Source organism: Bos mutus, chromosome 4 (assembly GCF_027580195.1).
Source record: "Bos mutus isolate GX-2022 chromosome 4, NWIPB_WYAK_1.1, whole genome shotgun sequence".
Taxonomy (NCBI): Eukaryota; Metazoa; Chordata; class Mammalia; order Artiodactyla; family Bovidae; genus Bos; species Bos mutus.
The window spans coordinates 6,596,085-6,608,779 of record NC_091620.1 but is presented as its reverse complement, the minus strand read 5'-3'; positions in this window follow the sequence as shown (position 1 = coordinate 6,608,779).

The window sequence follows — 12,695 nt, the reverse complement described above, 5'->3', positions numbered from 1 at the left end:
TATTCTAGAGGCCCCAGGGTTAAATTAGGACCGGTAAGAGAAAATTCAAGAAGGAATTTTGGCTCACTCAGAACTATCAAAAGGGTCACCTTTGGTTGAAAGGCATCAGGTCTTTCTTGGCACAGAAGTGTTCAAGAGGAACCTGGATGAGCACTGAGCAATTCTGATTCCTCTGCTGTATGAAACTGTTCTCCCCCTGTGCGGGGGGACCCTGTCCTTCTAAAGGACTTACTTGGCCAACCAGCTCCAACCTCTGTTTCTCTATGAGCTCCTTCCCACCACGATTCAAGTTTCTCTCACCCTAAAAACAAACAGAAACCCAAACCCTGATGTTGCTCAGGCCTCGCGTCTCCTCCAGCTGCTGATACTCCCGCCAAGGGTCATGAAAACATCCTCCAGACTCGGTCTGCATTACGGCATCTTGATGCACCTCCCGGACCGGTCGGCCTGGCCTGTGTTTGTACCCCTCCTTTGAGTCCGACCTTGCCAGGGACGTGGAGGACGGTTTCATGCTGGCAAATCCAGTGGACACACCTCGGTCTCCGGGGTGAATGAACTCCTGGCAGTTTCCACAGCCCGCACACTGCTGGTGTGCTCACCACTTGCCTGACCAGGACTCCGGGTCTCCACTGTCACCTCTTCCCGCTTTAGAGCAGAAAAATCAGCATCTTCACGAGCATCCCCAGGGTTCTGGACATCAGGAATGCAGGACCCTCGGAGAAGCGCCGCCTCAGGCAGTGCTGCCCGGCCTCTTTCCTGACCCTACTTCAGTGACAGAGCCCGCTCGCTGGTCCCAGAGTTGCAGTTCGTCACCCATTCCGCTGCGTGCCACCTGGGATGCTACTCTCACCTGGCTGTTTCTTCCCAGCCCTGACAGCACCGTCTTCTCGCCGGGACGGCTGCATGGTCCCATCTGGCTCCCCTTCCCCAGGGCCCCTATTTCCCTGCACAGAGTCCACATTCTTGGTCCTGTCCCCAGGCCCCTCCCGCCTTCTCCCCCTCAGCCACGTCCCAGCATCACGGCTGCTTCCAGCTCTCAGATGCCCCCTCCTCCTCCAGGCTGCAGCAGGGTCCTCCTGCTGTCTGCAACAATCTTGTCTAAGTCCCTATCGTCGCTTGGGTCTCAGCTTAATGCTGGCTCTTCTAGAAGGCTTTCCCCAGACCCCAGGTCCTGAGTTTGCTATTTATCCTCCCTGATTAACTGCAAGCCCTTTGAGAATTTAGCTGGTGTCTGTATTCTCATGAAAGGATTTGTAGTATAGATTCAAATTTCAGAGGCTCTTTGGGGATTAAATACAGGAGAAACACGAGTGTTTGCAATTGTCTGACGTGGCCCTGGGCAAGTGCGTGCCTGTGTGGCTCCGTCCTTGTTCCATCCAGATACACAGACCATCAGATGGCGTCTGGGTAGCCGGCGGCACCTCCAGGACTCCAGGGAGCATTGAAAGGCCCGGGAGCATAAATCTTTTACTCTGGATTCCCTCAAGTCACTGCATGTCAGAATCCCCGTAACTCTTGAAGAAAGAAATTAGTAAGAAAATTGGAATTGAACCCAGTCCCTCAGAGATGATGGTCTGACTGGAAGTGCCTTAAAGATACTCTGTAAGGAAGTCTCTTAAAGAGAGAAAATTTATCATAAACCCACAGGAGCAGTGGCCCGTGCCCAGCTCCCTGGAGCCTTCACTTTGCATCATCTTTCTGTACAACAGGCCGGGGATGCCAGCATCCCTGGCTGGACAGGTGACCCTCTGCAAGTGCTCTGAGGTCTTTATGTGCGAATGTGGCCCGTCTGCTATCGGTGGTGCGGTCATGCGTGGCTCGCGGCCCTGAGGGCTGGGAGCCCTGGTGGCCTCCCCGTTAGTGGACGTGAGCGCAGCACATACATCCCAGCCAGCGGGCGGCTGAGGATGAACTCCACACAGTTTGTCCCTAGGCCTGGTTCCCGAGGACATCCAAGGAGAAATGTGCTGCTGGTCAAGCACTTTATGAGAAGAGGCACTCAGAGAAGGGACATTAGTGAACTTGTTGGAATGGGTGTGGTGGCTGCTTTCAAACTGTCATTTTTAAAAAGCAGATGTCTAAACCAGTGCAGTTCAATGGAGAAAATTCTGGCCTGGCTGCTGGCCCCTGCTTTGACACAGGTTGTGTGACATTAGAAAGTTTCTCGGCCTCTCTGTCCCCAAACCTGTGCAAGAAGGAGGCTTGCTCTCACCAAGGCGCCTCCCAGCTCTAAAAAAAAGAGGCAGTCTTTCCCGCCTTCCATACACAAGAATTCTAGAACTATTCTTTTAAAACTCTTAAATTAAGTGTGCTTCTTTACCTTCCTTCTTGCCTATCACCTTTGAACACACATAAAAGCCAGATCCAAATCCTGACATTGCTGAAGGTCTAATTACAGATTCTTGTTCCAGTTTTGTGGTTCACTGCAAAACAAGCATTTAGGAGGGATAAAATAACCCTCAGATCGTCCCAGCTCCCTCCAGCCTCCCAGGCTTTCTTCCGGGGTGTGTTGGTAGGAGGGTATGGAGCCGGTCTCCAGGGCACAACAGGGAGTTACAGGAGTTCTTGATCTTGTGATGCGGCTGTGCCTGCCCCCATCTTCAGCACAGATGCTTCTGTGTTTCTTCCTGTAGTATTTGATGAGCTTGTTTGCAGGACTAAATGATTGCCAGCCCTCTCAAAGGTCAGATTTATGAATAATATTACTTAATGCTTGTACACAGATGACACCACCCTTATGGCAGAAAGTGAGGAAGAGCTAAAAAGCCTCTTGATGCAAGTGAAAGAGGAGAGTGGAAAAGTTGGCGTAAAACTCAACATTCAGAAAACTAAGATCATGGCATCCAGTCCCATCACTTCATGGGAAATAGATGGGGAAACAATGAAAACAGTGACAGACTTTATTTTCTTGGGCTGCAAAATCACTGCAGATGGTGACTGCAGCCATGATATTAAAAGACCCTTGCTTCTTGGAAGACAGCATATTAAAAAGCAGAGACACCACTTTGCTGACAAAGGTCTATCTAGTCAAGGCTATGGTTTTTCCAGTAGTCATATGAATGTGAGAGTTGGACCATAAAGAAGGCTGAGCATTAAAGAACTGATGCTTTTGAACTGTGGTGTTAGAGAAGACTCTTGAGAGTCCCTTGAACAGCAATATCCAACCAGTCCATCCTAAAGGAAATCAGTCCTGAATATTCATTGAAAGGACTGATGCTGAAGCTGAAGCTCCAATACTTAGGTCACCTGATGTGAAGAGCTGCCTCACTGGAAAAGACCCTGATGTTGGGAAAGATTGAAGGCAGGAGGAGAAAGGGATGACAGAGGATGAGATGGTTGGATGGCATCACTGACTCAATGGACATGAGTTTGGGTAAACTCCGGGAGTTGGTGATGGACAGGGAGGCCTGGTGTGCTGCAGTCCATGGGGTCACAAAGAGTCGGACACAACTGAGTCATTGAACTGACCGTATAATGGACACAGTGGTGTGAACTTGAAATTCGTGTAGAATTTACATCAATGGTGAAGGGGCTTCTCCCCCTCTCACACGGCCCTCCCGGACCCCCGGCAGCCCTCCTGCCTCGCCTGGCCCAGCTGCTTCTCTGTGGCACAGGCTCTCTGCAGCCACTCTGGGTCCCCTTCACCACTCTCATCTGCCCCCTCTCCACCAGAGACCTGAGCACTGTGACCTTGGCCTATCCTGCTGAATCTGAAGGGGCTGTGGCCACTCCGGCTGGGTCCTCCAGCCACTGGCCTGTCAAGAAATACACCGTGAAGTGTTTTAGCGAGGCTCTAGTCAGTCAGCATAAGTCAGGTGCCGAAACTCTTCTTCTTACATCTCTGGTAATTCTCAGCAAGCAGTTTATTTTCATGTCATCTGCCTCTCTCTTAAAAGTCAGGTAAAGCTCATTCCTTTAAAATAAAGTTCTGTGTGGTTGGACTCATGAGCCAGAAGTTCCCTGAATTGTTTTATAGCTAAATTGTTAGATATTAGGCCTGGCTCCCTTACTGGCACCCAAAGGATTTTTTCCAAGTTCTTAAGTCTTGCATCAAGAGGTCCAGATTGTGGACCTGCTCACCTCACAGGACTGTTGACCCGGATATGTGCTCAGGGCTCAGGGCTCGCCGTGGGGACCCCCAAGTGCTTCCCAACCAACCTGTGGGAGACTTAATTATATTCTTAGTTTCCAAGACATTCAGAGCAACACTGTTATAAAAGACAATGAAAACAAATTACCAGAAAAATCAAAAGCATACACAAGCAAGTCCAGGTTTTTATTAGCTAGAAGAGGCATAAAGTAATATTGCAATCAACCTAATCAGAGAAAGTATAGTGTAGATAAACTACCAAAAATATACAAGTAGTTCATTGCAAAGTGGATGCACTTATACACGTATAACTCTGTCATTTCACAACCAGAGCTAAACAAAAATTTATGAAAAAGCAATTGTCCATGAGCATGCTTGGAAAGGATGCTGCAACACCAACATTTAAAGCCTTTCACGTGAATAAAAAGGCTTCTTGCCTTGTTTATCTAACCTAAGCACGGAGACACGAATGCGGGAAGTGAACACCCTAACTGCCGTCGAGCTTGGCCTTTAGAAACACTGAAGCAGCTGACAGGGGTGTGGATGGTGCAGGAAGAGACACAGATCATCCCAGCTGCTGCTGCTGCTAAGTCTCATCAGTCGTGTCCAACTCTGTGCGACCCCGTGGAAGGCAGCCCACCAGGCTCCCGCTGGGATTCTCCAGGAAAAACACTGGAGTGGGTTGCCATCTCCTTCTCCAGATCGTCCCAGCAGGCCCAGGCTGTTCCTCCTAACCTACCCACAGCAAAGCAGGCCACACCCTCTGCAAACCTGCCGCTCTCCACACGGTCCACACGAGGCTGACGCCACGGGCCGAGTTGAGGCCCTGCCGCTTGGAGCCGCATCCGGCGGTCCCCACCTGGCCAAGGAGGTGGGCTGAGACGGGGGGGCCCACAGTCACGGGATCCGAAGCCTTCGCCCAGCTTCTGCCTTCCTCTGTCCGTGTGACTTAGAGACTAAACCACCACCGTTAGTGACAGGTCATTTCTCTGTAGAATACTCGAGAGTGTCATGTTTAGACTAAAATTTCCACATGAACTATTCATGGAAACCCCTGTCTATCACAGAAGTGCTATGAGGGAGAAGGCTGTGTGAATTTTTCTGCTGATTTATTACCTTATGAAAGTTTCCAGAAATACACTGTGAAAGTACCATTTCCTAATCCCGTTAAAGCGAACCCTGGGCAAGCAGCCAAGATGAAAACCTTTAACCTCTTCAAGGATTTCATAGCCACCTACACCCCCAGGAGCAAGCAGAGAACTTGTGTCTCTGCAGGTGGAACCTGCAACTTCAAGCCCTCCCAAAAGGAGATAAAGTTGTTTAGAAAAACAGCTTCTCTGGAATTTGACCAGAGTGAGCATGTGTCTCAGGGCTGGTCCTCAGCAAAACAGCCGAGCCAACTTTATACCCACCTCACACTGTCCTGCTCACTTTTCTGGTCTTCACTGTTTTCCCACGTTTCAGTGAACTTTGCCCTGCTTGACTACTTCAATCACATGGTCAGTTTTTCCTGTTTTTTTTTTTCCTTCTAATTGAACCTTCAGTTTCTAACATATTCTCGTTATTGTTTATGCAATGCCTACTTTTTAAAATTAATTTACTTAAATATTTAGCAAACGTCCAGAAAAGTACTACCCAAAATAAAAATGCAGACTTGATAACACACTACCTCAGCCTTAACAGCCCCCAGTCCACTCTCCCCTTAGATGTCATCTGGTGCTACTTCCTTTCTGTGCATGTATTTCTAGCCTACATACATGTGGCTTTGGTTTTACTTGTTTTTAATTCTTTGGGGATTTTCATTTAGCACTCAAAACCAAATTGCTGAAATTCATACATCTGCGGTTCCTAATTTCAGTCCATTTCAGTCATTCAGTTGTGTCCGACTTTTTGTGACCCCATGGACTGCAGCATGCCAGGCTTCCCTGTCCATCACCAACTCCCAGAGCTTGCTCAAACTCATGTCCATCGAGTAAGTGATGCCATCAAACCATCTCATCCTCTGTCATCCCCTTCTCCTCCCACCTTCAATCTTTTCCAGCATCAGGGTCTTTTCCAATGAGTCACTTCTTCACATCAGAAGGCCAAAGTATTGGAGCTTCAGCTTCAGCATCAGTCCTTGCAATGAATATTCAGGATGGATTTTTTAGGATTGACTGATTGGATCTCCTTGCTGTCCAAGGGACTCTCAAGAGTCTTCTCCAACACCACAGTTCAAAAGCATCAATTCTTCAGCTCTCAGCTTTCTTTATAGTCCAACTCTCACATCCATACATGAAAGCTGGAAAAACCATAGCTTTGACTAGATGGACCTTTGTTGGCAAAATGATGTCTCTGCTTTTTAATATGCTATCTAGGTTTGTCATAGCTTTTCTTCCAAGGAGTAAGCATCTTTTAATTTCATGGCTGCAGTCACCATCTGCAGTGATTTTGGAGCCCAAGAAAATAAAGTCTGTCGGTGTTTCCATTGTTTCCCCATCTATTTGCCATGAAGAGATAGGACCAGAGGCCATGTTCTTCGTTTTTTGAATGTGGAGTTTTAAGCCAACTTTTTCACTCTCCTCTTTCACTTTCATCAAGAGGCTCTTCAGTTCCTCTTCACTTTCTGCCTTTAGGGTGGTGTCATCTGTGTATCTGAGGTTATTGATATTTCTCCCAGCAATCTTGATTCCAGCTTGTGCTTCATCCAGCCCAGCATTTCGCCTAATTTAGGGTGTTAAAAATAATTCACGGTTGGGATATATGACAATTTACCTATTCTCCTGTTGGTGGTCATTGCAGACCTCTGCTACCACACGAAGCATTCCCATTCATGTCTTTTGTGTACATTTCTGTGACGTGCTGCTGCTTCTGGACATAACTCGTCCTTTTCTTATTGATTTAAAACAGTGTTTGGGCCACTGGGTTTCCACTTCTGAGAAGGGGTGGTCACTCCCTCTCGGGGTGTAGATGTAGTTCCAAGGTGTGGCTTCTCAGAGTTCTGCTCTGTGCTGGTGAGTAAACTCACAAGAGAAGGGAGAGGATAAAATGAAAAAAAAAAAGCAGTTCTTGGAATTCCAGATACTGATCCTTTGTTGATTATATGGTCCACATATCTGCTCCCATTGTATGATGTTTTCAATGCCCTTAAGGTAACTTGAGTTGCTGTTGTCAACAGCACTTCTGGGCTTATTTGAGAACTCTCTTGCTGGATGTCCAGGATGGCGTCCCAGATGTCCCGTCTGGAAGATGCTCATCTACATTCTCTACTGGTGCCACCCTACTTTTTCCGTGAAAACGAGCAGCACCGTCGCATGCACAGTTTCAGTTATCTTTCAAGTTGTGCACAGAAGCAACTGACATGTTAGCTTGGCCAAGGTCACTGGCTTTTAAAGCATTTTTCCTAAGTGTGGAATGAAAGGTCTGGATCAGATTGTGTGGTTTGAGGCATCAAGTCTAGGGTGAGGCTGTGTGTCAAGGGGCTCCTTGCAACGCTCTTCTGTCTGCTTGGGGAATGAGACTGATCCTTAGAACTGGCATTCTCGAAACGCACAGGAACTCAGGCTCCCATGGTGTCTTGGGAACACTTGACATGGGCTTTGTTTCCCTTGTACTAGAAACCTTCTTCTTAGAATTACTAAAACTGAATAATTTTGAAACATCTTACCCTCACTGCTCACATGCCAAAGTCAGCAAATTCCTTCTTGCTATGAAGAGCTTTCTAAAATATCAGAAACAAGGCATTATATTGATTCATCCCAAAGCAAAATTACTCTACATAGATGCATACCCAAACTTTTATAGTAAGTTTATTACAGCATGCAGGCAATTTGCCCTGTGATTTAAAAGGGATAATTTTGGTTTCAGTTAGCCAAAGCTTTCCATTCTAAAAACAACACACACATTGCTTTACTCATGTCAACCAGAAAAAAATAAAGTAAAATAAAGGAAAAGAGTCCAATTTAGCATCTGAATCATCCAAATTCAACGACTGGAAAGTGAGAGCAGATGTGTTGCACCTGGAAAAAGTATTCCTCAACCAGCAAACCAGGAAATTCCAGGCTGTGTCAATATCTACAAGAGGTAAGCAGCAGTTCAAACAACCGTGCTTGCCAGATCTCAGAAACACTCCTCCTCTCCCAAGTAATTTCACGCTGTTCGAAGTAGAGCACAGATGGAAAAGTGTACAAAACACAGATGTGACGTTCAGGCAAGCATGCCCACGCGGAAATCAGGCGGTTGCCCCATCCTTGCCCCCGCGACTGCCCCTGCCCTGTTCCCGCAAGGCAGCTGCTCCCTGGTCCGAGAGCACCAGTGCAGCGTTGCCTGGCTGCTAGCCCTGTGGAACGGACCCCGTGCACTCCTTTGGGTCTGGCTTCTTGGCCGGCCTGACTAGCCTGTGCTGTGATGATCCACTCAGATGTCCTTCCTGCTTCGACTCTCCCAGCCTCTGGGAGTGCTGTCGGCAGAGGGCCCACAGCCATGATCTGCACAGGGCTGGCCTGGAACACCCGGGGCACCTCACAACCCCTGATGGATCCAGATGGGGGTAAAAGTCCCACACTAGGGGCCGCTGCAAAGGGCCACCCCAGCCACAGCGTCTTCTGTGTGGTCAGCTGAGGCCTCTTGAGACTGTGTCCCAGCTCAGATTTGCCCTCTGCCCGCTCCTGCCATAGAGGAGGTGCAAACGCCCTAACTGCCTTAGAGATGGTGAAGGAGGGATGGGTGGGCTAGGAGAGCTGGGCTCGCTCGAATGGAAAAGCACCCAAAGACACCCCACTGACCAAAGCTCAGAGGAATTTGCTGGTGGAAGGGAGAGTGGTGGCCCTCCGAGCAGGCTGGGCTGACGAGAGCAGACACAGCTGAACTGGGCTCTCCGACAGCAGTGGGGTCACCGGACCCTGAATACTGCAGGCCAGGAGGCTTACGCCACCCTCAGGAGCCAAGGGCAGCACTCGGAATCTGCGAGCCGGAGGGGCAGTCGGGGGAGCCCGACTCACAGCGGGATTGTGGCAGAGGAGGGTCCTCACGTGCAAAATAGACGGACAGTCAGCAAAGGCGCTAAGCAGAGGCACTGTGAATTCAAGTCAAGCATGTCCATGCCCCCAGTGAACACTTTTGAACCACAGTTTGGGGACGGCAAACCCCACTATAAGAAGGAGTCACCAGTCCTCCAGTAGGAAAGAATCGGATACACTGTCGCAGGAGAACATGGTTCTGATTTCCTTAGTCCTTGCCTCAAAGGAGCTTCAGCCCGTTATGCAAGTAACCGTTCAGGAGGGAAGGACGAACAACGCAAATCCTTCAGACTGTTGAATGTGGCAGTCCAAGTTGACGGACTGCCTGCTGCTTCTCCAATGAGCTTTGGTAGTTTGTATCTTTTAAGAAATTGGTCTATTTAGCCTAATTGTCAAATGTATCGGCATAGAGATGTTTATAGTAGCCCCTTATTTTCCTTTTAATGTCTTTAGGTTCTTTAGAAATATCCTTTTATTAAGTTTTGATAATGATGATTTGTGTCTTGCCTTCTTATTTGTGGAACAGTCCAGCTAGAGGTTTATCTATTGCAGTGACCTTTTGCACAGTATAAGCTTTTGAGTTCAGTGATTTTCTGTATTGGTTTTGTTTTCGATATTACTGATTTTTGTTTTCATATTTTTCCTTTGTCTTCCTTTGTGTTTAATGTTCTTTTTTCCTAGATGAATTTTTTCTATTTTTCTAATAAGATGTTAAATATATATATAGATATTTAATGCTGGAAAATTTCCCTCTAGCACTCACTTTAGCCAGATCCTATAAGTTTTTACATGTCTTATTTTTATTTTCATTTAGTTCAAAATATTTTCCAATTAAAATATGTTAATTAAGCTTAGCTTATTGAACTATATTCTAATATTTTTAGGTTGCTTCTTCTATCAGGAACTGAGAGAGGTACTTGAAAACTTACTAACATTATTACAGGTTTTGGGCTTTTTCTTTTGTAGTTCTGTAGTTTTTCCTTATATATTTTGAATCTATGTTATTTGGGGCATTCATATTTGTAATTACTAGAGTGAACCAGTGAACTATATTTTTACATAAGAGGTCTAGGGCTTCCTGGTGGCTCTGTGGTAAAGAATCCACCTGCCGGTGCTGGAAACGTGCACTCCATCCCAGATCCGGGAAACTCCCACATGCCACAGAGCAGCCAAGCCCATTCGCCACAGGTACTGCACTCTCAGCCCAGAAGCCGCAACTACCGCAACTCGTGGGCCCTGCAGCCCCGTGCTCTGCTGCAAGGGAACCACCACAGGAGACGCCCGAGCAGCGCAGTGAAGAGCAGCCACCTCACCGCTGCTAGAGAAAAGCCTGTGCAGCAACCGAGACCCAGCACAGCCAAAAGTGAAGAGATGAATAAACAAATAAAGTGATTTAAGAAAGAAGTCCATCTCTTTATCTCAAGAAATGCATTTTTCCGTAAAGTCCGCATTGATATACAGCTACATAATCTTTCTTTTGGTTTAGGTTTGCATCAAATTCTTCCCTATCCTGTCACTTTCAACCTGCATTATCTTTACATTTTGTATATGTCTCTTGGGAGAAGCATGTAAGTTTGGGGTTTTAACTTTATTTTATAATTAAATATTTGTTCTATTTACATGTAATGTAATTATTGATACATTTTATTTGACTTATTAATTGCTTTCAACTTGTCACATATGATTTATATTCTTCTTTTTCTCTATTCATGTTCCATAAGATTATTTTTTTGTTCTTTACCTTTATCCTTTTAACTATTAGTAATTATAGATTCTACTACAATTCTCTTTCTGATTACACTTGAGACTACCACCAGCATCTTTTAGTTAGAAAATTCAAATTTAAATTAGTATATTTCCTCTTAAAATTTGAAGGAATTTTGAATAATTTTACTACATTTGCCACCTCACAAATCATATGCTCTTCATATCATATATTTTTTGAAACTCTCCATACATTATTGCTGTTGTTGTTATTTTTAAAATCATCCTCATACAGATTTACCACACATATACACTCTTTTTCACTGTTCTCTATTCTTCCCTGAAGTTCTGAGATGCTATTAGCTAGTATCACTGTACTTCTACTTGAAATATTTGAACAGACTTTATATATTTCCTTTAGAGAATTAGCTCTTCTTGTAAAAAATCTCTCAAATTTGTTTGTCAAAGAAGTTTTAATATTTAAGTTTCTTTATTATTAAATAATATTTTGCTGAATATAAAATTTCAGCTTGGTATTTTTATTTCTTTTCACATTTAGCAATAACATTCTATTTTGCTCTGGACTTTTTTTTCCCCTGAGAGATAAAGTATCTTCTAATTATCATTCCATTTAATATTGTCTCAGTAGTTGACTGCTTGAAAGACTTTTTGCTGTTGCTCTGTTTGTTGCTACCAACCCACCTCCCATCATCTCTCTTATGCATGAGTGCTCAGTCGTGTGACCCTAAGGACTGCAGCTGGCCAGGCTCTTCTGTCTATGAAATTTTCCCAGAAAGAATACTGGAGACTTTTTTCTTAACATTAGTTTCGATGATCTGCTGGATCATCGAAAAAGCAAGAGAGTTCCAGAAAAACATCTATTTTTGCTTCATTGACTATGCCAAAGCCTTTGACTGTGTGGATCACAACAAACTGGGGGAAATTCTTAAAGAGATGGAAATACCAGACCACCTTACCTTCCTCCTGAGAAATCTGTATGCAGATCAGGCAGCAACAGTTAGAACTGGACATGGAACAGCAGGCTGGTTCCAAATAGGAAAAGGAGTATGTCAAGGCTGTATATTGTCACCCTGCTTATTTAACTTATACGCAGAGTACATCACGAGAAATGCTGGGCTGGAAGAAGCACAAGCTGGAATCAAGATTTCCAGGAGAAATATCAATAACCTCAGATGAGCAGATGACACCATCCTTAAGGCAGAAAGTGAAGAAGAACAAAAGAGCCTCTTGATGAAAGTGAAAGAGGAGAGTGAAAAAATTGGCTTACAGCTCAACATTCAGAAAACTAAGATCATGGTATCTGGTCCAATCACTTCATGGCAAATAGATGGGGAAACAGTGGAAACAGTGGCAGACTTCATTTTTTTAGGCTCCAAAATCACTGCAGATGGTGACTGCAGCCATGAAATTAAAAGATGCTTACTCCTTGGAAGAAAAGTTACGACCAACATAGACAGCGTATTAAAAAGCAGAGACATTACTTTGCCAACAAAGGTTTGACTAGTCAAAGCTGTGGTTTTTCCAGTAGTTATATATGGATGTGAGAGTTGGACTATAAAGAAAGCTGAGCGCTAAAGAATTGATGCTTTTGAACTGTGGTGTTGGAGAAAACTCTTGAGAGTCCCTTGGACTGCAAGGAGATCCAACCAGTCCATCCTAAAGGAAGTCAGTCCTGAATGTTCATTGGAAGGACTGATGCTGAAGCTGAAACTCCAATCCTTTGGCCACCTGATGGGAAGAACTGACTCATCTGAAAAGACCCTGATGCTGGGAAAGATTGAAGGCAGGAGGAGAAGGGGATGACAGAAGATGCGATGGTTGGATGGCATCATCGACTCAATGGACATGAGTTTGAGTAAACTCCGGAAGTTGGTGATGGACGG